Consider the following 26,760-nt stretch of genomic DNA (forward strand, 5'->3'; position numbering starts at 1 on the left):
TAAGTAGCGCCGCCATCTCCTCTGTGTGTGTGCGCGCCAGTGCCGCCGTCTCCTCTGTGTGTGTGCGCGCCAGTGCCGCCGTCTCCTCTGTGTGTGTGCGCGCCAGTGCCGCCGTCTCCTCTGTGTGTGTGCGCGCCAGTGCCGCCGTCTCCTCTGTGTGTGTGCGCGCCAGTGCCGCCATCTCCTCTGTGTGTGTGCGCTAGTGCCGCCCTCTCTGTGTGTGTGTGTGCGCCAGTGCCGCCGTCTTATAAGGGGCCGTGACGTTCGGCTCCTTTGTTTTCTGGGGTTGCAGTGGAGGCTCCTCGCCACACCAGTGCCCCCCTGCAGGTCTTTTTGATCGATGCCTCTCTGATTGGGAGTTGTTCCCATTGTTGGGTGTTGTTGGTGTTGTTGACATGATGTCGCCTGTAACGTTCTGTGGCACGTTTGTCTGCGCACGTGCACGTTCGGCTCGGAGCTGCTCTGCCCGGCGGTGTGGAGTCAGGGGCGGGTGGAGTGAGCTCTAGGAGTCCACGGTTAATCTGTTGACAGATTCAGTTGTGTAGGCAAAGGTTGTGCGGTCATCTGGGATGCAGTAGCTGTGGGCAGGGGAGCTGGCAGTCCGTTCCCTAGTCTTTTAGGGACTCAATTAGAGTGTCGGGTGGTATTCCTGAATATAAAGCAAACCTGTGGAATGGTCAAGCTGTTGATGAGCGTCTGGGTGACTTGTTGAATACCTTGATTTCAGAGGTAGAGGGATGACTTGGTACGAAAGAGCAACAGAAGAGGTGAGCAGCGCGCCATGAGCAGGTGGGTCGGTGTGTGATGCCAGCGGGAAGATGTGTCGTGTGGCTCTATGTAAGTTTGGTCATTTGTCTCTTTCATAGAAGCGAAGAGGAAACCTGGGTATTAGCACCGCAACTCCTCGGGCAAGGTGAACAACAAGCGTCGGGCCGAAGCAGCAGCTCGTTTCAGGTCCCGTGTTGCCAGTGCAGGTATGAGCGTCATTGGGTTGTGTTTTACAGGCGGCAGCTGAATCTCTGTGGTCAACGGCGTTGCAGTCAAAAGCAAGGATGGGCAGGCAGGTGGGAGAGCGGCCAAGGTAAAGGAGTTGGAGACGGGCCCGTCTACGGGCGGGCTGTTTTTGAGCAGCGTCTGAGCAGGTGCCTTTGTTCTCGCAGGTGCCGTGGACCAGCTCGGAGGGGCGAAGCTGCACGCCGGCCAGCAGCCGAGAAGGTGAGGCGGCTGTGGGTGTCGAGGAGCCCGGTGTCGCCCGGTGACTCGCTTCAGTGTTTCCTTCTTGTTTTGCAGGCTCCTTTTGGGCCCTTTGGACTCGGAGGAGCGTTTCTGGTGAACCGGGGTATGGGCAAGGAGGAGCGTGGGGCTGGGGACACGCTCCAAGCCCTACAGTTCTTTTGTTTCTCGCTGTCTTAGGTGTTACGAGCGATGAGGGTTTGTGACCGCACCCGTGACACGACGCACCGAACGGAACGCCGAGGAACTTAGGAGCAGGTGGGTGTTGCGGGAGGAGTTGGCGTTTACCCCGCGATACCGTATGCTGGCACGTCTTAGTGAGTGTGTGTTTTCCCGTGTTACTGTAGATGTTGAAGAGGACCCCGGCAATGCAGGAACATCTCCGTTAGCGCACGTGGCGTTTTCTCTGTCGAAGGTGGATTCGGTCCCTCGGCCCTCTTAAAGATAAGTGGAGGCACGGGGGCTGGGAAGGGGCCGGGAATCGCAGGGATGGGGGTAAAGTTCTGATAAGGGCTTTCCCTGTCCAGGAAAAGTCCCCTTTGGGTGGGTTAAGTGCCCAGGGAACTTTACAGTGCGATGCCAGCACGTGCCGGGCAGGGCAGCTCCAGCCTGCGTCTGCGTTGTCGTGTAGCTCGGGATGCCTGCCTTGCGTCTGTCAGACGATCCCGGGGTCTCGCTGTGCTCCGGGGGCCCAACGGGCCTCTCAGGTGCCATCCCGGGATCCGGAATGCCGGTGTTAATTGGTGTAGAGCCAATCGGGTGCTGGATTCTTGTATCATCAGCCAAAAGCGTGGACGGTGCTTGCATTTTGGACATTTCTGGTCAGCAGTGACCTATGGTGTCATTCTGGGCTGCATCAGCAGCTCTGCTCTCTACCCCTCCAGTCCTAGGGACTGGCATTTCAAGATGCTGGGAAGAAGTTCTTAGGTTGTGCCGCCGTCTCCTATGTGTGTGTGCGCCGGTGCCGCCGTCTCATAAGGGACTGTGATGTTCAGCTCCTTTTTCCTGGGGTTGCAGAAGAGGCTCCTTGCCTCATCACTGCCTCCCTGCAGGGCATTTGGATTGATGCCTTCTCTGGTTTTGGTGTCGCTGTCGTTGCGGAGTGGTTTTGGTGCCATTGCGGTCGTGTCGTCCATAGCGTTCTGTGGCGTGTTTGACTGCGCACGTGCACGTTCGGCTCGGAGCTGCTCTGCCCGGCGGTGTGGAGTCAGGGGCGGGTGGAGTGAGCTCTAGGAGTCCACGGTTAATCTGTTGACAGATTCAACTGTGTAGGCAAAGGTTGTACGGTCATCTGGGATGCAGTAGCTGTGGGCAGGGGAGCTGGCAGTCTGTTCCCCAGTGTTTTAGGGACTCAATTAGAGCTTCTGGTGGGATTCCTGAATAGAAAGCAGACCTGTGGAATGGTCAAGCTGTTGATGAGCATCTCAGTGACTTGTTGAATACCTTGATTTCAGATGCAGAGGGACAACATGGCACGAAAGAGCGACGGAAGAGCCGAGCAGAGCGCCGTAAGCAGGTGGGTCGGTGCGTGGTGTCAGAGGGAAGATGTGCCCTCTGTCTTTATCTAAGTTGGGTTGTTTGTCTGTTTTACAGGTGTGAAACAAAGAGGAAAGCTGGGTATCGGCACTGCAGCTCCTCGGGCAAGGTGAGGAACGAGTGCTGGGCCAAAGCAGCAGCTCATTTCAGGTCTTGTGTTGCCGGTGCAGGTATGAGTATCCTTTGGTTGTGTTTTACAGGTGGTAGCTGAACCTCTGTGGTCAACAGCGTTGCAGTCAAAAGCAAAGGCAGCCAGGTGGGTGAGCGGCCAAGGTAAAGGAGCGGGAGATGGAATTGTCTGTGGGCACGCCGTTTTCAGGCAGCGTCGGAGTAGATGCCTTTGTTTTCGCAGGTGCCGCGGACCAGCTCGGAGGGGCGAAGCTGCACGCCGACCAGCAGCCGAGAAGGTGAGGCGGTGGTGGGTGTCAAGGAGCCCGGTGTATCGGTTCAGCATTTCCTTCTTGTTTTGCAGGCTCCTTTTGGGCTCTTTGGACTCAGAGGAGCATTTCTGGTGAGCCGGGGTATGGGCGAGGAGGAGCGTGAGTCTGGGGACTCGCTCCAAGCCCTACAGTTCTTTTGTTTCCCAATGTCTTAGGTGCCACGAGCAATGAGGGTTTGTGACCGCACCCGTGGCACGACGCGCCGAACAGAACGCCAAGGAACTTAGGAGGTGGGTGTCACGGAAGGAGTTGGCGTTTACCCCGCGATACCGTATGCTGGTACGGCTTAGTTTGCGTGTGTTTTCCCGTGTTACTGTAGATGTTGAAGAGGAACCCGGCGATGCAGGAACATCTCCGTTAGCGCACGTGGCATTTTCTCTGTAGAAGGTGGATTCGGTCCCTCGGCCCTCTGAAAGATAAGTGGAGGCACAGGGGCTGGGAAGGGGCCGGGAGTCGCAGGGAGGCGGGTAAATTTGTGATAAGGGGAAGGGCTGTCCAGGAAAAGTCCTCTTGGGGTGCGTAAAGGACCTAGGGAACTTTACAGTGCGATGCCAGCACGTACCGGGCAGGGCAGCTCCAGCCTGCGTCTGCGTTGTCGTGTAGCTCGGGAAGCCTGCCTTGCACCTGTCAGACGATCCCGGGGTCTCGCTGTACTCCGGGGGCCCAACGGGCCTCTCAGGTGCCTTCCCGGGATCCGGAATGCCGGTGTTAATTGGTGTAGAGCCAATCGGGTGCTGGATTCTTGTATCATCAGCCAAAAGCGTGGACGGTGCTTGCATTTTGGGCATTTCTGGTCAGCAGTGACCTATGGTGTGATTCTGGGCTGCTTTAGCAGCTCTGCTCTCTACCCCTCCAGTCTAAGGGACTGGCACTTCAAGATGCTGGGAAGAAGTTCTTAGGTTGTGCCACCGTCTCTGTGTGTGTGGGCTCCAGTGCCGCCGCCGTCTCTGTGTGTGTGGGCGCCAGTGCCGTCGCCGTCTCATAAGGGGCCGTGACGTTGGGCTCCTTTTTCCTGGGGTTGCAGAAGAGCCTCCTTGCCTCATCACTGCCTCCCTGCAGGGCATTTGGATTGATGCCTTCTCTGGTTTTGGTGTCGCTGTCGTTGCGGAGTGTTTTTGGTGCCATTGCGGTCGTGTCGTCCATAGCGTTCTGTGGCGAGTTTGACTGCGCACGTGCACGTTCGGCTCGGAGCTGCTCTGCCCGGCGATGTGGAGTCAGGGGCGGGTGGAGTGAGCTCTAGGAGTCCAGGGTTAATCTGTTGACAGATTCAGTTGTGTAGGCAAAGGTTGTGCGGTCATCTGGGATGCAGTAGCTGTGGGCAGGGGAGCTTGCAGTCTGTTCCCCAGTGTTTTAGGGACTCAATTAGAGCTTCTGGTGGGATTACTGAATAGAAAGCAAACCTGTGGAATGGTCAAGCTGTTGATGAGCATCTCGGTGACTTGTTGAATACCTTGATTTCAGATGCAGAGGGACAACATGGCACGAAAGAGCGACGGAAGAGCCGAGCAGAGCGCCGTAAGCAGGTGGGTCGGTGCGTGGTGTCAGAGGGAAGATGTGCCTTGTGCCTTTATATTGTGTGCTGGCTTTGCTTAGTGAGTGTGTGTTTTCTTGTGTTATTGCAGATGTTGAGGAGGAACTTGGTGATGCAGGAAGATCTCCATCAGCACATGTGGTGTTTTCCTCTGTTGAAGATGGATTCAGTCTCTTGGCCCTCTGAAAGATAAGTGGAGGCTGGAGGGCTGGAAGGGGTTGGGAACTGCCAGGAGGGGGGTAAAGTTCTCTTTGGGGCAAGGGTGTTCCAGGAACAGTCCCTTTTGGGCAGGGAACTTCACAGTGCGATGCCAGGGTGTCCTGGGCAGGGCAGCTCCAGCCTAGTGTCAGTGTTGTATTGCAGGTCGGGAGGCTTGCATTGTGCCTGCCAGACGGTCCCGGGCTCTCATCGCGCTTGAGGGACCCGACAGGCATCCCGGGCACCATCCCGGGATCCGGAACGCCGGATCCAGTTGGCGTAGCGCCAATCAGGTCCCAGTTTTCTTGTATCAGCAGCTGAAAGCGTGGATGGTTTTTGCATTTTGGATGTTTCTGCTCAGTTGTGTTTTGTGGTGTAATTCTGGGCTGCATCGGCAGCTCTGCTCTGTACCCCTCCAGTCTAAGGGACTGGCACTTCTTCCCAGCGTCTTGAAGGTTTTAAGTAGCGCCGCCGTCTGCTCTGTGTGTGTGCGCGCCAGTGCCGCCGTCTGCTCTGTGTGTGTGCGCGCCAGTGCCGCCGTCTGCTCTGTGTGTGTGCGCGCCAGTGCCGCCGTCTGCTCTGTGTGTGTGCGCGCCAGTGCCGCCGTCTGCTCTGTGTGTGTGCGCGCCAGTGCCGCCGTCTCCTCTGTGTGTGTGCGCGCCAGTGCCGCCGTCTCCTCTGTGTGTGTGTGCGCGCCAGTGCCGCCGTCTCCTCTGTGTGTGTGTGCGTGCCAGTGCCGCCGTCTCCTCTGTGTGTGTGTGCGCGCCAGTGCCGCCGTCTCCTCTGTGTGTGTGTGCGCGCCAGTGCCGCCGTCTCCTCTGTGTGTGTGTGCGCGCCAGTGCCGCCGTCTCCTCTGTGTGTGTGTGTGTGCGCCAGTGCCGCTGTCTCCTCTGTGTGTGTGTGTGCGCCAGTGCCGCCGTCTTATAAGGGGCCGTGACGTTCGGCTCCTTTGTTTTCTGGGGTTGCAGTGGAGGCTCCTCGCCACACCAGTGCCCCCCTGCAGGTTTTTTTGATCGATGCCTCTCTGATTGGGAGTTGTTCCCATTGTTGGGTGTTGTTGATGTTGTTGACATGATGTCGCCTGTAACGTTCTGTGGCACGTTTGTCTGCGCACGTGCACGTTCGGCTCGGAGCTGCTCTGCCCGGCGGTGTGGAGTCAGGGGCGGGTGGAGTGAGCTCTAGGAGTCCACGGTTTATCTGTTGATGTGTTAAAATGTATAGCCAGAAGTCATCTGGGACGCAGTAGCTGGGGGCAGGGGAGTCGTAAGTCCTTTTAGTGGTGTTTTGCAGTCGTTACAGAGACCATTGATGATTAGTCTTGTCTGTGGTGTGCTGTTATTTCATAGACAAAGCCTGTTTTAATGAAATCTTTTTGGTTTTTTTCTTTGCAGGTGACCACATTGTCAATATGAGTCACTTATAGAAAGGCGTTTTGTTAGGCTATGTAGCACTCATAATTATAGCCTTTACTCGATGGTAACAAAAGCAGCTACAGACTCCGATCGTCACCCATCCCATAAGGCGCGCTTTACACGTTCCCGCAGGAATAGGCTTCTGTCGCCAAAAATGCCACATTCGAGGCCGTCGGGAAGCTCCTACGGACCGTAAACCGAATCTACGGCTGCGCAGAGCCGAGTCCAGCGCGAGGTCAGCGCACAGGATCCGCTGAGAAGCAAGAAGACCAGAGACTCGGCTATCGGTATTGGATGCAATCGTAGCGTAGAGGGGTGGGTGAATAGTTTGTAAGGGTATAAATACCCAGGGATTTCCACGCTCGGCTGGTACCTCAGCAGAAGAGGCAGCTCCAGTCAGCCTTCCCGCAGTACCGCTCCGTTCGGTTGGTTATTTACATGGATTTTGCCGGAGAGTTTGCCCCGATAGACCGAGGACTTAGACCATGACCCAACCGTCCCCGTGCCTCTGGAAGGGAGGTAGGGATGCCGAGGCGTAGAGCGATGCCATTCAGAAATTCAGGCTGAGCGGTATAAGGAGTCAGGTGTGCACATACAGTCCTTTGGCCATATGTCAATATAATATCTTAGGTGTTTTCCCTCTCCCCTGCACGGCCGGGAGGCCAACCGTAGATCCAGCGCAGGGCTAAGTTCGGATCCAGCCGCACCTGGGCTCCCGTCCGCAGAGGAGTTTAGAAAGTGAGGGGGTCTGATCCCAACCTCACGCCTCGACGGAAGGACCTCCCTGTAGCCTTTGGCATCTCCCGTCCACGTAGAAATCGCTCTGAATCAAGTTTCAGCTGAATTTGCTTAGCATATTCTGTCCTCCTAGTAAGCAATAGCGTCCCTCACCATTACATTCCGCCACAGCGCAAACCGTCTAGCGCCACCCTCGGTTGGCCGCGCCCCAGTCGGTCACCCGAAACCGAGCGATGTTGGCGGGATCGCGGGCGTCGTCAGCGTTCGGCGACGGAGACGCGGGGCGAGTTTGAATTCCGGAATCTCAGAGGAAGGAGGTCGCGGTAACTGACAGGATCAGGACGCCGAGCAAGAATAGGTCACCACAGTCAAGAACTATATGAAGGATGGCAAGGGAATTAAGTGCAAAGTGTGAAGGCCCTGTCTCAAGCCAATCTTCGGGAGAGGAAGAAGCGGTCGGCCGGGTAGATGACGCGCAGAGCGTTCGGATAGTGTGAAACCTCGAGCAAACGCGGCTCGGGGCTGTAGTTATTTGTCCTTGGAGGTTCAATTTTTTTTCCTTTTCAGGTAAATTCCAAAGTTAAAGAATAAAAAACTCCAGCTGCGGGATCCATCCCCCCCGACCGGGTTTTTTCCCTGGTCCCGGCCGCTCCGCGAGGCGACGTTTGTCGCCGAGGTTAGGACGCGGGCGGCCCTCGGGCTGGGGTTTCGGCAGGCAGGGCCATTTTGGAGGCTCCTGGGAACGGTGTTCCCGAGGGGCAACGGCATAGAGGGGACAACAGCTGCCATGTGAGCGTGGGGTGGGTTTGGTAGGTGAATGAGTGGTGCGCTCAGCTGTGTGATTGTGGTGCATTTGTATATTGGGGGTTGTGAGTTTTTGTCCTTGCAGGTTAATGATTTTTCCTTTTCAGGTACATTTAAAATTTCAAATAGAATAAAAAAACCCCAGCCAGGGAATTTTTTTTTTTTTTTTTTCCCCTGACTGTTTTTTTTTTCCTCCGGTCCCGGCCGCTCTGCGAGGCGACGTTCGTCGCCAAGGTTCGGACCCGGGAGGCCGTCGGACCGGGGTTTTGGCAGGCAGGGCCATTTTGGAGGCTGCTGGGAACAGCGTTCCCCACGAGCAATGGCACAGAGGGCACAATGGCTGTGATGCGTGAGGTGGCTTTGTTAGGTGAATGAGTGGTGTGGTGAGCTGTGAGATTTGGTGTGTTTGTGTTTATGGGTTGTGGGTTTTTGTCTGTGCAGGTTCATGGTTTTTCCTTTTCAGGTACATTTAAGTTTTAAAATAGAATAAAAAAAAACCCAGCCGGGGGATTTTTTTTTTTCCCCCGGCTGGGTGTTTTTTTTTTCCCGGTCCCGGCCGCTCCGCAAGGCGATGTTGGTCGCCAAGGTTCGGATGCGGGCGACCCTCGGACCGGGGTTTTGGCAGGCAGGGCCATTTCGGAGGCTCCCGGGAACGATGTTCCTGAGGGGCGATGCGGACATGGGGCGATCGTACGAGCTGGGAGAATGGCAGCCGTGCGAGAGGGTGGTGGGTTTGGTATTGGAGTGAGTGGTGCGGTTTAGCTGTGAGGTCTGGTATGATTGTGTTTTGGGGTAGTTGTTTTCTTTGCAGGTTTATTTTGAAATTTACCTGAAAAGGAGGAAAAAACAGAAATAGGAAAACAAGCCCCTGTCAGGGGATTCTCTGTTCTCTGCCCCCCCAGGAGGGTGTTTTTTCCCCAGGTCCAGGCCGCTAGGCAAGATCAAGTTCACAGTCAGCGTTCCAATTTGGGTCCGGCTGGGACGGCAGTTTCGGAGGCGAGGGGATTGTCAAGGCTCTGGGAACAGCTTTTGAGGCCGTAGTTATTCCAGATTGTGGTCTCGGTCGGTAGCGGCCAGGAGGTTCGTTTAGGGAACGGTACCGGAAAGCCGGTCGCAATCGCCCCAGGAGCGGTCAAACTAAACGGCCCACGAGTCGGTCAGGGTCGTGATAGGGGCGTGTTATCCTCCGTAAGGTGACATCAGGGATGCCGTGAGATAGAGGAGTTGGCTTTTCTACGTAGCGTGATAAATGTAATACGTAAAATATGTAATCAAGGTACGCATTAGATGTTTCGGTTACCAGTCAGGAGGATACTCTGTAGAAGAGTCATAACAGGGAGGAGTCCATTCTGCGACGCGGTCAAAGGGACACGGTCGGGAAGAGTCCGTAAATCGCTCCGATCCGGAACAAAACTTTGTAACGGCTCCCTACCAAAGGTGACGATATTCCCCGTAGCCTTAGGCACTGTGATATATTATGTCAAAACGCTGTAATATGGGGGAGTTTTCTGTGTTATGGTCATAGTGATAAGGGAATGCTGTAATAACAAGCAGTTTGTATATGATCTTACTGTTTATTACAACTCCATGTAATTTGTTGGGTAATATTGAGTTTGAGGGGCCTAGCTTTACCTAACTCAGCTCCTTCACAAAGGTAATAAAGCAGCTGTACCTTGTTGTTGTCCGGCATCTTTTTCAGTCGGAGAAGTTTCGCGTGCGTGAGAGGCTTCGAGAGCATGTCGACGGCGAGCGCATGCCAGACTCGGTCACCATCCGTCGCGTCCACGCAGCAATTCGTCACGTGCGGCGTGCGGGTTAGACTTCGTCCGTCTCCGTCCGTGGGTGCATTGGACTTTGTGTCTATGTGTGTAGGACTTTGTCCGTGTCTATGTGCATGTGCATGCTGGACTCAGTGTCAGCCATCCATGCTGGACTTCATATGTGCATGTGGGTGTGTTGGACTTTGTCTGTATCCACATTGGAGTCTGTCTGTGTCTGAGTGTCCATTTGACGGACTTTGAGCAAGCGGACCAGTCGGTGAGGTTGAAGGGCAGTGAGTGTGCAGTTCTGGAAGGGTTTCTTTTGGATGTCGTGTCAGATTAGTTTGTCATTGCAAAGAAACTAAATAAAAATGAAATAAACTACTTGAAGAAAAAGTGAGGAAGAAAAAGAATGTATTTTATTTTTAAGTGGAGCAGTATGGCTTTGGGTGCTCTAGGGGATTTAAAAAAATATATTTAATATAAATCCCAGTACTCCCTGCAGTCTCTGGGAGGAGGTGTGGATTGGTTTTGTTGTTTTTATGGTGGGTTTTTTTGTTGTGTTCTGGTTTTTGTAGGGGAGAAAAAGTTGGTTTTTTCCTCCCTAATTTGCATATTTAATGAGTTAATTTGCATAGTTGCTGTGTAATTTGAATATTTCTGGTAGTTGAGGATTTTTTATGTTATGTGTAGTTGTGTATTTTTCTGTTGCATATTTAATTCTTATTTGTAGATGTTGTTATTTATATTCTGTAGTATGTATAGGTAAAAAGACGAAAAACTAAAAGTCTGGTGCAGCAGTAGGGATTAGGCCATTAGCGTTAGGGTTAGGGGTTAGGGTCGTTAGGGTTTAGGGGTTAGGGTTAGGGTAGGGGTTAGGGGTTAGGGTTTAGGGTTAGGGTTTAGGGTTTAGAGTGAGGGGGTAAGGGGTTAGGGTCATTAGGGTTAGGGGGGCTAGGGTTAGGGGTTAGGGGTTTGGGGGAGGGGTCAGGGGCCAGGGTTAGGGGGTTAGGGGTTGGGGGTTGGGTTTAGATTTAGGATTAGTGTTAGGGTTAGGGGTTAGGGTTTAGGGTTATGGTTAGGGTTAGGTTTAGGGATGATGTTTAGGGTTTAGGGCATAGGGTTAGTGTTAAGGGTAGAGGTTAGGTTTAGGGTTACCGTTAGGTTAGGGTTAGCTTTTAGTGTTAGGGTTTAGGATAGGGTTAGGGTTAAGGTTAGGGTTAGGGCCGTTAGGGTTAGGGTTATGGTTTTGGGTTAGGTTTAGGGTTAGGGTTAGGGCCGTTAGGGTTAGGGCCATTAGAGTTAGGGTTAGGGTTATGATTAGGGTTTTGGTTTAGAGTTAGGGTTAGGGTTGGGGTTGTTAGGGTTAGGTTTAGGGTTAATGTTAGGGTTAGGGTTTTGGGTTCGGCTTAGGCTTAGGGTTAGGGCCATTACGGTTGGGTTAGGGTTAGGGGTTAGGGTTAGGGGTTAGGGTTACGGATAGGAATAGGGTTAGGCTTAGAGTTAGGGTTAGGGGTTAGGGTTAGAGTTAGGCTTACGGGTTAGGGGTTAGGCGTAAGGGTTAGGCGTAAGGGTAGGGTTAGGGCCTTAGGGTTAGGGCCTTAGGGTTATGTTTAGGCTTAGTGTTAGGGTTAGGGGTTAGGGTTAGGTGTTAGGTTTAGATTTAGGATTAGTGTTAGGGTTAGGGTTTAGGGTTATGGTTAGGGTTAGGTTTAGGGATGATGTTTAGGGTTTAGGGCATAGGGTTAGTGTTAAGGGTAGAGGTTAGGTTTAGGGTTAGGGACGTTAGGGTTAGGGTTAGGGACGTTAGGGTTAGGGCCATTAGAGTTAGGGTTAGGGCCATTAGAGTTAGGGTTAGGGCCATTAGGGTTAGGGTTAGGGCCATTAGGGTTAGGTTAGGGTTAGGCTTAGGGTTAGGGCCATTAGGGTTGGGTTAGGGGTTAGGGCCATTAGGGTTAGGGCCGTTAGGGTTAGGGTTAGGGCCATTAGGGTTGGGTTAGGGTTAGGGTTAGGGCCGTCAGGGTCAGGGTCAGGGTTAGGGTTAGGGTTAGGGTTTAGGATTACGCTTAGGGTTAAGGTTTAGGGTTAGGGTTAGGGCTACGCTTAGGGTTGCGCTTAGGGTTAGGGTTAGGGTTAGGGTCAGGGTTAGGGTTAAGGTAAGTTTAAGGGGTTAGGGTTACAGTTAGGATTAGGGGTTAGGGTTAGTGTTAGGGTTAGGGGTTTTGGTTAGGGTTAGAGTTAACGGTAGTGTTAGGGTTAGGGTTAGGGATTAGGGTTAGGGTCAATTAGGGTTAGGGTTAGGGTTTAGGATTACGCTTAGGGTTAGGATTAGGGTTAGGGTTTAGGATTACGCTTAGGGTTAGGGGTTAGGGTTTAGGATTACGCTTAGGGTTAGGGTTTAGGGTTAGGGTTTAGGATTACGCTTAGGGTTAGGATTAGGGTTAGGGTTTAGGATTACGCTTAGGGTTAGGGTTTAGGGTTAGATTTAGTGTTAGGGTTAGGTTTAGGGTTAGGGCTACGCTTAGGGTTGCGCTTTAGGGTTAGGGTTAGGGTTTAGGATTACGCTTAGGGTTAAGGTTTAGTGTTAGGGTTAGGGCTACGCTTAGGGTTGCGCTTAGGGTTAGGGTCAGGGTTAGGGTCAGGATTAGGGTTAGGGTTAAGGTTAGGGTAAGTTTAAGGGGTTAGGGTTACAGTTAGGATTAGGGGTTAGGGTTAGGGCCGTTAGGGTTAGGGTTAGGGATTAGGGTTAGGGTCAATTAGGGTTAGGGTTAGGGTTAGGGCTACGCTTAGGGTTGCGCTTTAGGGTTAGGGTTAGGGGTTAGGATTACGCTTAGGGTTAGGATTAGCGTTAGGGTTTAGGATTACGCTTAGGGTTAGGGGTTAGGGTTAGGGCTACGCTTAGGGTTGCGGTTAGGGTTAGGGTTAGGGGTTAGGGTTAGGGTTTAGGATTACGCTTAGGGTTAGGATTAGGGTTAGGGTTTAGGATTACGCTTAGGGTTAGGGGTTAGGGTTAGGGGTTAGGGTTAGGGTTTAGGATTACGCTTAGGGTTAGGGTTTAGGGTTAGGGTTAGGGTTTAGGATTACGCTTAGGGTTAGGATTAGGGTTAGGGTTTAGGATTACGCTTAGGGTTAGGGCTTAGGGTTAGATTTAGTGTTAGGGTTATGCTTAGGGTTACGATTAGGGTTAGGGTTAGGATTAGGGTTAGGGTTTTGGGTTAGGGTTAGGGTCAGGATTAGGGTTAGGGTTAAGGTTAGGGTAAGTTTAAGGGGTTAGGGTTACAGTTAGGATTAGGGGTTAGGGTTAGCGTTAGGGTTAGGGGTTTTGGTTAGGGTTAGAGTTAACGGTAGGGTTAGGGTTAGGGCTACGCTTAGGGTTAGGGCTACGCTTAGGGTTAGGGTTAGGGGTTAGGATGAGAGTTAGAGTTAGTGTTAGGGTTAAAGTTAGGTTTAGGGTTAGGGTTACGCATAGGAATAGGCTTAGGCTTAGAGTTAAAGTTAGGGGTTAGGGTTAGGGCTAGATTTAGGCTTACGGGTTAGGGGCTAGGGTTAGGGCTAGGGTTAGGGTTAGGGTTAGGGCCGTTAGGGTTAGGGCCATTAGAGTTAGGGTTAGGGTTAGGGTTACGATTAGGGTTTTGGTTTAAGGTTAGGGTTGGGGTTGTTAGGGTTAGGTTTAGGGTTAATGTTAGCGTTAGGGTTTTGGGTTAGGCTTAGGCTTAGGGTTAGGGCCATTACGGTTGGGTTAGGGGTTAGGGTTAGGGGTTAGGGTTAGGGGTTAGGGTTCGGGTTATGGATAGGAATAGGGTTAGGCTTAGAGTTAGGGTTAGGGGTTAGGGTTAGGGCTAGAGTTAGGCTTACGGGTTAGGGGTTAGGCGTAAGGGTTAGGGATTAGGGTTAGGGTTAGGGTTTAGGGTTAGGGTTAGGGTTAAGGTTATGGTAAGTTTAAGGGGTTAGGGTTACAGTTAGGATTAGGGGTTAGGGTTAGTGTTAGGGTTAGGGCCATTAGAGTTAGGGTTAGGGTTACGATTAGGGTTTTGGTTTAGGGTTAGGGTTAGGGTTGGGTTGTTAGGGTTAGGTTTAGGGTTAATGTTAGGGTTAGGGTTTTGGGTTAGGCTTAGGCTTAGGGTTAGGGCCATTACGGTTGGGTTAGGGGTTAGGGTTAGGGTTACGGATAGGAATAGGGTTAGGCTTAGAGTTAGGGTTAGGGGTTAGGGTTAGGGCTAGAGTTAGGCTTACGGGTTAGGGGTTAGGCGTAAGGGTTAGGTGTAGGGGTAGGGTTAGGGCCTTAGGGTTATGTTTAGGCTTAGTGTTAGGGTTAGGGGTTAGGGTTAGGTGTTAGGTTTAGATTTAGGATTAGTGTTAGGGTTAGGGTTTAGGGTTATGGTTAGGGTTAGGTTTAGGGATGATGTTTAGGGTTTAGGGCATAGGGTTAGTGTTAAGGGTAGAGGTTAGGTTTAGGGATACTGTTAGGTTAGGGTTAGGGCCATGAGAGTTAGGGTTTGGGCCATTAGAGTTAGGGTTAGGGCCATTAGAGTTAGGGTTAGGGCCATTAGGGTTGGGTTAGGGTTAGGCTTAGGGTTAGGGCCATTACGGTTGGGTTAGGGGTTAGGGCCATTAGGGTTAGGGTTAGGGCCGTTAGGGTTAGGGTTAGGGCCATTAGGGTTGGGTTAGGGTTAGGGCCATTAGTGTTAGGGTCAGGGTTAGGGTTAGGGCCATTAGGGTTAGGGTCATGGTTAGGGTTAGGGCCATTAGGGTTAGGGTCAGGGTTAGGGTTAGGGCCATAAGGGTTAGGGTTGGTTGGGGGTTAGGGTTGGGTTAGGGTTAGGGTTAGGGTTTAGAGTTAGGGTTAGGGTTAGGGTTATTGGGTTAGGGATTAGGGTTAGGGTTAGGGATTAGGGTTAGGGTTAGGGTTTAGGGTTAGGGTTAGGGTTAAGGTTAGGGTAAGTTTAAGGGGTTAGGGTTACAGTTAGGAGTAGGGGTTAGGGTTAGTGTTAGGGTTAGGGGTTTTGGTTAGGGTTAGAGTTAACAGTTAGGGTTAGGGTTAGGGTCAATTAGGGTTAGGGTTACGCTTAGGGTTGCGCTTAGGGTTAGGGGTTAGGGTTAGGGTTTAGGATTACGCTTAGGGTTAGGGTTAGGGTTTCGGATTACGCTTAGGGTTAGGATTAGGGTTAGGGTTTAGGATTACGCTTAGGGTTAGGGCTTAGGGTTAGATTTAGTGTTAGGTTTAGGGTTAGGGTTAGGGCTACGCTTAGGGTTGCGCGTTAGGGTTAGGGTTAGGGGTTAGGGTTAGGGTTAGGGTTTAGGATTACGCTTAGGGTTAGGATTAGGGTTAGGGTTTAGGATTACGCTTAGGGTTAGGGGTTAGGGTTAGGGTTAGGGCTACGCTTAGGGTTGCGCTTAGGGTTAGGGTTAGGGTTAGGGTCAGGATTAGGGTTAGGGTTAGGGTTAAGGTTAGGGTAAGTTTAAGGGGTTAGGGTTACAGTTAGGTTTAGGGGTTAGGGTTAGGGTTAGGTGTTTTGGTTAGGGTTAGAATTAACGGTAGGGTTAGGGTTACGGTTACGGATAGGAATAGGGTTAGGCTTAGAGTTAAAGTTAGGGGTTAGGGTTAGGGCTAGATTTAGGCTTACGGGTAGGGGCTAGGGTTAGGGCTAGGGTTAGGGTTAGGGTTAGGGCCGTTAGGGTTAGGGTTATGGTTTTGGGTTAGGTTTAGGGTTAGGGTTAGGGCCGTTAGGGTTAGGGCCATTAGAGTTAGGGTTAGGGTTAGGGTTACGATTAGGGTTTTGGTTTGGGGTTAGGGTTGGGGTTGTTAGGGTTAGGTTTAGGGTTAATGTTAGGGTTAGGGTTTTGGGTTAGGCTTAGGCTTAGGGTTAGGGCCATTACGGTTGGGTTAGGGGTTAGGGTTCGGGTTACGGATAGCAATAGGGTTAGGCTTAGAGTTAGGGGTAGGGGTTAGGGTTAGGGCTAGAGTTAGTCTTACGGGTTAGGGGTTAGGCGTAAGGGTTAGGCGTAGGGGTAGGGTTAGGGCCTTAGGGTTAGGGCCTTAGGGTTATGTTTAGGCTTAGTGTTAGGGTTAGGGGTTAGGGTTACGTGTTAGGTTTAGATTTAGGATTAGTGTTAGGGTTTAGGGTTATGGTTAGGGTTAGTTTTAGGGATGATGTTTAGGGTTTAGGGCATAGGGTTAGTGTTAAGGGTAGAGGTTAGGTTTAGGGTTACTGTTAGGTTAGGGTTAGGGTTAGGGCCGTTAGGGTTAGGGTTAGGGCCATTAGAGTTAGGGTTAGGGCCATTAGGGTTGGGTTAGGGGTTAGGGCCATTAGGGTTAGGGTTAGGGCCATTAGGGTCAGGGTTAGGGTCAGGGTTAGGGTTAGGGTTAGGGTTAGGGTTAGGGTTAGGGTTAGGGTTAGGGTTAGGGTTGGTTGGGGGTTAGGGTTAGGTTAGGGTTAGGGTTAGTGTTTAGAGTTAGGGTTAGGGTTACTGTTAAAGTTAGGTTTAGAGTTAGGGGTTAGGGTCAGGATTAGGGTTAGGGTTAGGGTTAGGGTTAGGTTTAAGGTTAGGGTAAGTTTAAGGGGTTAGGGTTACAGTTAGGATTAGGGGTTAGTGTTAGGGTTAGGGGTTTTGGTTAGGGTTAGAGTTAACGGTAGGGTTAGGGTTAGGGTTAGGGTTTAGGGTTAGGGTTAGGGTTAAGGTTAGGGTAAATTTAAGGGGTTAGGGTTACAGTTAGGATTAGGGGTTAGGGTTAGTGTTAGGGTTAGGGGTTTTGGTTAGGGTTAGAGTTAACGGTAGGGTTAGGGTTAGGGATTAGGGTTAGGGTTAGGGTCAATTAGGGTTAGGGTTAGGGTTACGCTTAGGGTTAGGGGTTAAGGTTAGGGGTTAGGGTTAGGGTTAGGGATTAGGGATTAGGGTTAGGGTTAGGGTCAATTAGGATTAGGGTTAGGGTTAGGGTTACGCTTAGGGTTGCGCTTAGGGTTAGGCTTAGGGTTAGGGGTTAGGGTTAGGGATTAGGATTAGGGTTAGGGTTAGGGTTAGGATTAGGGGTTAGGGTTAGTGTTAGGGTTAGGGGTTTTGGTTAGGGTTAGAGTTAACGGTAGGGTTAGGGTTAGGGATTAGGGTTAGGGTTAGGGTCAATTAGGGTTAGGGTTAGGGTTACGCTTAGGGTTGCGCTTATGGTTAGGGGTTCGGGTTAGGGTTAGGGATTGGGGTTAGGGTTAGGGTTAGGTTTAGGGATTAGGGTTAGGGTTAGGGTCAATTAGGATTAGGGTTAGGGTTACGGTTAGGGTTAGGGTTAGGGTTAGGGTTGCGCTTAGGGTTAGGGGTTAGGGTTAGGGGTTAGGGTTAGGGTTAGGGATTAGGGTTAGGGTTAGGGTCAATTAGGATTAGGGTTACGGTTAGGGTTAGTGTTAGGGTTAGGGTTAGGGTTAGGGTTAGGGTTAAGCTTAGGGTTGCGCCTAGGGTTAGGCTTAGGGTTAGGGGTTAGGGTTAGGGGTTAGGGTTAGGGTTAGGGTTAGGGATTAGGGTTAGGGTTAGGGTCAATTAGGTTTAGGGTTAGGGTTAGGGCTACGCTTAGGGTTGCGGTTAGGGTTAGGGTTAGGGTTAGGGGTTAGGGTTAGGGTTAGGGTTTAGGATTACGCTTAGGGTTAGGGTTTAGGGTTAGGGTTAGGGTTAGGGTTTAGGATTACGCTTAGGGTTAGGATTAGGGTTAGGGTTTAGGATTACGCTTAGGGTTAGGGCTTAGGGTTAGATTTAGTGTTAGGGTTATGCTTAGGGTAACGATTAGGATTAGGGTTAGGGGTTAGCGTTAGGATTAGGGTTAGGATTAGGGTTAGGATTAGGGTTAAGGTTAGGGTTAGGGTTAGGGTTTTGAGTTAGGGTTAGGGTTAGGGTTATGGATTCGGGTTAGGGTTACGGTCAATTAGGTTTAGGGCTACGCTTAGGGCTACGCTTAGGGCTACGCTTAGGGTTGCGCTTAGGGTTGCGCTTAGGGTTAGGGTTAGGGTTAGGATTAGGGATTAGGGTTAGGGTTACGGTCAATTAGGTTTAGGGTTAGGGTTAGGGCTACGCTTAGGGCTACGCTTATGGTTGCGGTTAGGGTTAGGGTTAGGGGTTAGGGTTAGGGTTAGGGTTTAGGATTACGCTTAGGGTTAGGATGAGGGTTAGGGTTAGGGTTTAGGATTACGCTTAGGGTTAGGATTAGGGTTAGGGTTTAGGATTACGCTTAGGGTTAGGGGTTAGGGTTAGGGTTTAGGATTACGCTTAGGGTTAGGATTAGGGTTAGGGTTTAGGATTACGCTTAGGGTTAGGGCTTAGGGTTAGATTTAGTGTTAGGGTTATGCTTAGGGTTACGATTAGGGTTAGAGTTAGGGGTTAGGGTTAGGGTTAGGGCTACGCTTAGGGCTACGCTTAGGGTTGCGGTTAGGGTTAGGGTCAGGATTAGGGTTAGGGTTAGGGTTAAGGTTAGAGTAAGTTTAAGGGGTTAGGGTTACAGTTAGGATTAGGGGTTAGGGTTAGTGTTAGGGTTAGGGGTTTTGGTTAGGGTTAGAGTTAACGGTAGGGTTAGGGTTAGGGTTAGGGTTAGGGTAAGTTTAAGGGGTTAGGGTTACAGTTAGGATTAGGGGTTAGGGTTAGTGTTAGGGTTAGGGGTTTTGGTTAGGGTTAGAGTTAACGGTAGGGTTAGGGTTAGGGTCAATTAGGGTTAGGGTTAGGGTTACGCTTAGGGTTGCGCTTAGGGTTAGGGGTTAGGGTTAGGGGTTAGGGTCAATTAGGGTTAGGGTTAGGGATTAGGGTTAGGGTTAGGGTCAATTAGGATTAGGGTTAGGGTTAGGGTTAGGGTTACGCTTAGGGTTGCGCTTAGGGTTAGGCTTAGGGTTAGGGGTTAGGGTTAGCGTTAGGGATTAGGGTTAGGGGTTAGGGTTAGGGATTAGGGTTAGGGGTTAGGGTTAGGATTAGGGGTTAGGGTTAGTGTTAGGGTTAGGGGTTTTGGTTAGGGTTAGAGTTAACTGTAGGGTTAGGGTTAGGGATTAGGATTAGGGTTAGGGTCAATTAGGGTTAGGGTTACGCTTAGGGTTGCCCTTAGGGTTAGGGGTTAGGGTTAGGGGTTAGGGTTAGGGTCAATTAGGATTAGGGTTAGGGTTAGGGTTAGGGTTAGGGTTACGCTTAGGGTTGCGCCTAGGGTTAGGCTTAGGGTTAGGGGTTAGGGTTAGGGTTAGGGGTTAGGGTTAGGGTTAGGGTTAGGGTAAATTAGGTTTAGGGTTAGGGTAAATTAGGTTTAGGGTTAGGGTTAGGGCTACGCTTAGGGTTGCGCTTAGGGTTAGGGTTAGGGTTAGGGGTTAGGGTTAGGGTTAGGGTTTAGGATTACGCTTAGGGTTAGGGTTTAGGGTTAGGGTTAGGGATTAGGATTATGCTTACGGTTAGGGTTAGGGTTTAGGATTACGCTTAGGGTTAGGATTAGGGTTAGGGTTTAGGATTACGCTTAGGGTTAGGGCTTAGGGTTAGATTTAGTGTTAGGGTTATGCTTAGGGTTACGATTAGGATTAGGGTTAGGGGTTAGGGTTAGGATTAGGGTTAAGGTTAGGGTTAGGGTTTTGAGTTAGGGTTAGGGTTAGGGTTAGGGATTCGGGTTAGGGTTACGGTCAATTAGGTTTAGGGCTACGCTTAGGGCTACGCTTAGGGTTGCGCTTAGGATTGCGCTTAGGGTTAGGGTTAGGGTTAGGGTTAGGGATTAGGGTTAGGGTTACGGTCAATTAGGTTTAGGGTTAGGGTTAGGGCTACGCTTAGGGCTACGCTTAGGGTTGCGGTTAGGGTTAGGGTTAGGGTTAGGGGTTAGGGTTAGGGTTAGGGTTTAGGATTACGCTTAGTGTTAGGATTAGGGTTAGGGTTTAGGATTAGGCTTAGGGTTAGGGCTTAGGGTTAGATTTAGTGTTAGGGTTAGAGTTAGGGGTTAGGGTTAGGGTTAGGGGTTAGGGTTAGGGTTAGGGTTAGGGTTTAGAGTTAGGGTTAGGGTTATTGTTAAAGTTAGGTTTAGAGTTAGGGGTTAGGGTCAGGATTAGGGTTAGGGTTACGGTTAGGGTTCGGGTCAGGATTAGGGTTAGGGTTAGGGTTAAGGTTAGGGTTAGGGTAAGTTTAAGGGGTTAGGGTTACAGTTAGGATTAGGGGTTAGGGTTAGTGTTAGGGTTAGGGGTTTTGGTTAGGGTTAGAGTTAACGGTAGGGTTAGGGTTAGGGATTAGGGTTAGGGTTAGGGTCAATTAGGGTTAGGGTTAGGGTTACGCTTAGGGTTGCGCTTAGGATTAGGGGTTAGGGTTAGGGGTTAGGGTTAGGGTAAGGGTTAGGGATTAGGGTTAGGGTTAGGGTCAATTAGGGTTAGGGTTAGGGTTAGGGCTACGCTTAGGGTTAGGGTTAGGATTAGGGTTAGGGTTTAGGATTACGCTTAGGGTTAGGGTTAGGGTTAGGGTTAGGGTTTAGGATTACGCTTAGGGTTAGGGCTTAGGGTTAGGGCTAGGGTTAGGGTTAGGGTTAGGGTTAGGGTTAGGGTTATGGTTTTGGGTTAGGGTTAGGGTTAGGGTTAGGGCCGTTAGGGTTAGGGCCATTGGAGTTAGGGTTAGGGTTAGGGTTACGATTAGGGGTTTGGTTTAGAGTTAGGGTTAGGGTTGGGGTTGTTAGGGTTAGGTTTAGGGTTAATGTTAGGGTTAGGGTTTTGGGTTAGGCTTAGGCTTAGGGTTAGGGCCATTACGGTTGGGTTAGGGGTTAGGGTTAGGGTTACGGATAGGAATAGGGTTAGGCTTAGAGTTAGGGTTAGGGGTTAGGGTTAGGGCTAGAGTTAGGCTTACGGGTTAGGGGTTAGGCGTAAGGGTTAGGCGTAAGGGTAGGGTTAGGGCCTTAGGGTTAGGGCCTTAGGGTTAGGGCCTTAGGGTTATGTTTAGGCTTAGTGTTAGGGTTAGGGGTTAGGGTTAGGTGTTAGGTTTAGATTTAGGATTAGTGTTAGGGTTAGGGTTTAGGGTTATGGTTAGGGTTAGGTTTAGGGATGATGTTTAGGGTTTAGGGCATAGGGTTAGTGTTAAGGGTAGAGGTTAGGTTTAGGGTTACTGTTAGGTTAGGGTTAGGGTTAGGGCCGTTAGGATTAGGGTTAGGGCCATTAGAGTTAGGGTTAGGGTTAGGGTTAGGGTTAGGGCCATTAGAGTTAGGGTTAGGGCCATTAGGGTTGGGTTAGGGTTAGGCTTAGGGTTAGGGCCATTACGGTTGGGTTACGGGTTAGGGCCATTAGGGTTAGGGTTAGGGCCGTTAGGGTTAGGGTTAGGGCCATTAGGGTTGGGTTAGGGTTAGGGTTAGGGCCATTAGGGTTAGGGTCAGGGTTAGGGTTAGGGTTAGGGTTAGGGCCATTAGGCTTAGGTTCAGGGTCAGGGTTAGGGTCAGGGCCATTAGGGTTAGGGTCAGGGTTAGGGTTAGGGTTAGGGTTGGTTGGGGGTTAGAGTTGGGTTAGGGTTAGGGTTAGGGTTTAGAGTTAGGGTTAGGGTTATTGGGTTAGGGTTAGGGTTAGGGGTTAGGGTTAGGGTTAGGGTTTAGGGTTCGGGTTAGGGTTAGGGTTAGGGTTAAGGTTAGGGTAAGTTTAAGGGGTTAGGGTTACAGTTAGGAGTAGGGGTTAGGGTTAGTGTTAGGGTTAGGGGTTTTGGTTAGGGTTAGAGTTAACGGTTAGGGTTAGGGTTAGGGTTAGGGTCAATTAGGGTTAGGGTTACGCTTAGGGTTGCGCTTAGGGTTAGGGGTTAGGGTTAGGGTTAGGGTTAGGGTTAGGGTTTAGGATTACGCTTAGGGTTAGGGTTAGGGTTAGGGTTAGGGTTTAGGATTACGCTTAGGGTTAGGATTAGGGTTAGGGTTTAGGATTACGCTTAGGGTTAGGGGTTAGGGTTTAGGATTACGCTTAGGGTTAGGGTTTAGGGTTAGGGTTAGGGTTTAGGATTACGCTTAGGGTTAGGATTAGGGTTAGGGTTTAGGATTACTCTTAGGGTTAGGGCTTAGGGTTAGATTTAGTGTTAGGGTTAGGGTTAGGGTTAGGGCTACGCTTAGGGTTGCGCGTTAGGGTTAGGGTTAGGGGTTAGGGTTAGGGTTAGGGTTTAGGATTACTCTTAGGGTTAGGATTAGGGTTAGGGTTTAGGATTACGCTTAGGGTTAGTGGTTAGGGTTAGGGTTAGGGCTACGCTTAGGGTTGCGCTTAGGGTTAGGGTTAGGGTTAGGCTTAGGGTTAGGGTCAGGATTAGGGTTAGGGTTAGGGTTAAGGTTAGGGTAAGTTTAAGGGGTTAGGGTTACAGTTAGGGTTAGGGTTAGGGTTAGGGGTTTTGGTTAGGGTTAGAGTTAACGGTAGGGTTAGGGTTAGGGATTAGGGTTAGGGTCAATTAGGGTTAAGGTTAGGGTTAGGGCTACGCTTAGGGTTGCGCTTTAGGGTTAGGGTTAGGGTTAGGGGTTAGGGTTAGGGTTAGGGTTTAGGATTACGCTTAGGGTTAGGATTAGGGTTAAGGTTTAGGATTACAGTTAGGATTAGGGGTTAGGGTTAGGGTTAGGGCTACGCTTAGGGTTGCGGTTAGGGTTAGGGTTAGGGGTTAGGGTTAGGGTTTAGGATTACGCTTATGGTTAGGATTAGGGTTAGGGTTTAGAATTACGCTTAGGGTTAGGGGTTAGGGTTAGGGTTAGGGTTTAGGATTACGCTTAGGGTTAGCGTTTAGGGTTAGGGTTAGGGTTTAGGATTATGCTTAGGGTTAGGATTAGGGTTAGGGTTTAGGATTACGCTTAGGGTTAGGGCTTAGGGTTAGATTTAGTGTTAGGGTTATGCTTAGGGTTACGATTAGGTTTAGGGTTAGGGGTTAGGGTTAGGATTAGGTTAGGGTTTTGGGTTAGGGTTAGGTTTAGGGTTAGGGTCAGGATTAGGGTTAGGGTTAAGGTTAAGGTTAGGGTAAGTTTAAGGGGTTAGGGTTACAGTTAGGATTAGGGGTTAGGGTTAGTGTTAGGGTTAGGGGTTTTGGTTAGGGTTAGAGTTAACGGTAGGGTTAGGGTTAGGGTTAGGGCTACGCTTAGGGTTAGGGTTAGGGTTAGGGGTTAGGGTTAGGGTTAGGGTTTAGGATTACGCTTAGGGTTAGGGCTTAGGGTTAGGGTTTAGGATTACGCTTAGGGTTAGGATTAGGGTTAGAGTTAGTGTTAGGGTTAAAGTTAGGTTTAGGGTTAGGGTTAGGGTTAGGGTTACGGATAGGAATAGGGTTAGGCTTAGAGTTAAAGTTAGGGGTTAGGGTTAGGGCTAGATTTAGGCTTACGGGTTAGGGGCTAGGGTTAGGGCTAGGGTTAGGGTTAGGGTTAGGGCCGTTAGGGTTAGGGTTATGGTTTTGGGTTAGGTTTAGGGTTAGGGTTAGGGCCGTTAGGGTTAGGGCCATTAGAGTTAGGGTTAGGGTTAGGGTTACGATTAGGGTTTTGGTTTAGGGTTAGGGTTGGGGTTGTTAGGGTTAGGTTTAGGGTTAATGTTAGGGTTAGGGTTTTGGGTTAGGCTTAGGCTTAGTGTTAGGGCCATTACAGTTGGGTTAGGGGTTAGGGGTTAGGGTTAGGGGTTAGGGTTAGGGGTTAGGGTTAGGGTTAGGGTTATTGTTACGGGGCTATTGTTGGGGCTGCAGGTTCCTCAGCAGGGAGTAGGAGGGGCAGGGCTGAGCTCTTCTCTGTGACAGTGACAGAACCCAGGGAATGGCAGAAGATGTGCCAGGGAGGGTCAGTGGGACATGAGGAAAAGGTTCTTCACCCAGAGGTGCTGGACACTGAACAGGCTCCCCAGGGAGGTGTCACGGCCCCAAGCCTGGGCCCCTGTATGATGTGACAGAGTGAACCTTCAGCTCCTTTGTGGATGGTGCAAAGCTGGGCAGAGGCCTTGGACAACCTCACCTGGTTCACCCTGCCCTGAGCAGGACACTGAGACAAGATGATGTTCAACCTGAGTTACTCTGTGATTCAAGGAATCTTTCCCTTGGAAAGGTTTTGGGAGAAGGAATAGGTGGACGAACAAGAAAATAAAAAATAAACAGAGCAGTTCCTGTGAAGAATGCTTCTCTACTCAAATTGTTAGCAGGAAATCTATAATCAGCTCCCCAAACTCCCTGTTCTGCTCATTGGCCCCTGGGATTTACAGCACATTTCTTTACATCAGATTCTGCACTGAAGTTTGCACTGATTGTTACAGCTTCCTCGCAGGAATCGCTTCATGTTTCCTTATAGAACCAGACGTAAACAGCCACCAGGGAATTTTTAATTAGAGGAAACAAAAAAGGAGGAAAAAAAAAGAAAACACAATAGAACTTAATGATGTTTCTCAGTTCTATGGTTAAATTCAGTATTTTCCAGTGAGGTCCGTTGCCATAACTGAAGAGTTGCCCATAGGGAGTATGAGAGCAACTGAAAGACTGAGCTGAAAGACTTCACCTGCCTGAAGCTCAAAGCAGAGTGAGAGCTGAGAGGCTCTGAATGAGCAAAGAGTGAGAGGTGAAGAACCTCTGGGGAGCGATGAAAAGTGCAAATGTCCAGACAGGTTTCTGAAAATTCATATTTTGGCAGGATAGAAATTCCACAGATATTTTATTGGAAATACTGAATTATTTCATCTGATAAAAAAAATAAGAGTGGGGAGTTTTTTGTTGTTGTTGTCATTGGTGGTTTGGTTTTGTTTTTCAGTTTTGAGGGGAGTTCTCAGGTTTTCGGGCTGAGCTCCATGGTCTCACTATAAGCACCCAGCGCAAACCTCGAGAGGCCCCCGTGTACCTGAGGTGTTTGCCTGGGACTGGCAGGTATCAGACCAGACTGATGGAGCCACGTCAGTTTTGTCATTTACATCTAGTGTTCAAGAATTGTGTACTTAATTAGATAAGTTTCAGGAGTATGGGTGAAGAGGCAGGTGTGTGAAGAAGTGATAGAAGAATTTTCCAGTTTATATCATAGAATCATAGAAACGTTTCAGTTGGAAGAGACTCTCAGAACCAGTGAGTCCAAACATAACCTTACTTTATCCCTAAACCATGTCCCTGAGAACCTCATCCAAACTCCTTTTAAACCCCTGCAGGCATGGCGACTCCACCACTGCCCTGGGCAGCCTGTTCTAATGCCTGAAAACCCTTTTTGTGGATTATTTTTTCCTAAAATCCAATCTGAACCTCCTCTGGCGCAATTTGGGACCATTTCCTCTTCTCCGATCACTTGCTACTTGGGAGAAGAGAACAACATCTCCCATGCCCCATCCTCTTTTCAGGCACTGCAGAGAACGAGAAGGTCTCCCCTCAGTTCCTGTTCTCCAGGCTGAACAGCCCCAGTTCCGTCAACTGCTCCTCATCACACTTGTGTTCCAGACCCTCAGCAGCTTCATCACCTCCTCTGCACTCTCTCTAGTGCCTCACTGTTCTTCTTATGATGAGGGGCCCAAAACTGAACACAGGAGTCAAGGTGTGGCCCCACCAGTTCCAAGTACAGTGGCACAATCACTTCCCTCATCCCACTGGCAACACTATTCCTGATACAAGCCAGGATGCCGGTGGCCTTTTTGGCCACCTCGGCACACACTGGCTCATGTTCAGCCTCTGTTGATCAACACCCCCAGGTCTTTTTCCAACAGCATCTTTCCAGCCGCTCTTGCCCAAGCCTGTAGTGTTGCAGGAAGTTGTTACGACCTATGTGCCTGACCCAGCACTTGGCCTCGTTGAACCTCAGACAACTGGCCTCAGTCAGCCAAGATCCCTCTGTATGGCCTTCCAACCCTCCAGCAGATCAACACTCCCACCCAATTTGGTGTCATCTGCAAACTTAATGAGGGTGCACTCAATCCCCTCATCCAGATGATTGACAAAGAGATTAAACAGAACTGGTACCAATACTGAGCCTTGGGGACACCACTTGTGACCGGTCATCAACTGGATTTGGCTCTGTTCACCACAACTCTTCGGCCCAGCCCTTCATCCAGTTCTTTACCCATCCCAGATACACCATCCAGGCCACGAGCTGCAGTTTCTCCAGGAGATGCTGTGGGATACGGTGTCAAAGGTTTTACTGAAGTCTAACGACACAACATCCACAGCCTTTCCCTCATCTACTGGGGGTGTCACCTTATCATAGAAGGAGATCAGGTTTGTCCAGAGTACCTGCCTTTCATAACCCCCTGTTGGCTGGGCCTGATCACATGATCCTCTGGTATGTACTGCCTGATGTTACTCAAGATCACCTGCTCCATGACCTTTCCCTGCATCGAGGGCAGACTGACAGGTCTGTAGTTCCCCAGATTCTCCTTCCAGCCCTTCTTGTAGATGGGTGTCACATCTGCCAACTTCCAGTCAACTGGCATCTCCCTAATTAGCCAGGACCACAGCTAAATAAGGGGAAGTGGCTCAGTGATCGCCTCCGCCAGCTCCTCAGCACCCTTGGGTGCATCCCATGTGACCCCATAGACTTGTGGGTATCCAAGTGGTGTAGCAGGTTGCCAACCATTTCCTCTTGGATTATTTGGGCTTCATTCTGCTTCCTATCCCTGTCTTCTGGCTTGGGGTGGTGGGTACCTGGAGCACAACTGTTCTGACTTAGAGACTGAGGCAAAAAGGTATGTAATACCTCAGCCTTTCCCTTATCTTCTGTCACTATCTTTCCCTCTGCATCCATCGGGGACTGGACATCCTTTTTAGCCCTCCTGTTGTTGCTGATACATTTATAGAAACATTTCTTGTTGTCTTTAACAGCAGTAACCAGGCCTGACTCTAGTTGGGCTTTGGCCCTTCTAGTTTCTCCCTGCATAACTTCATGGCATTCTTGTATTCCTCTTGAGTAGCCTGACACTTCTTCCAAAGATTATAAATTCTGATTTTATTCCTATGTTTCAGCCCCAGCTCTCTACTCAGACAGGCCGGCCTTCCTCCCCGCCAGTTCACCTTCTGGCACATGGGGACAGCTGCTCCTGCTCCTCTGAGATCACCTTCCTGAAGACAGACCAGCCTTCCTGGACTGCGTTGTCCTTCAGAACTGCCTCCCGAGGGTCTCTGCCAACCAACCTTCTGAACAGGTCAATGTCTGCCCTTCAGAAATCCAAAGTAGCAGTTCTGCTGACCATCCTCCTCAAATTCAACTCCTG

This window comes from Patagioenas fasciata, chromosome 6 (genome assembly GCF_037038585.1).
Source record: "Patagioenas fasciata isolate bPatFas1 chromosome 6, bPatFas1.hap1, whole genome shotgun sequence".
NCBI lineage: Eukaryota > Metazoa > Chordata > Aves > Columbiformes > Columbidae > Patagioenas > Patagioenas fasciata.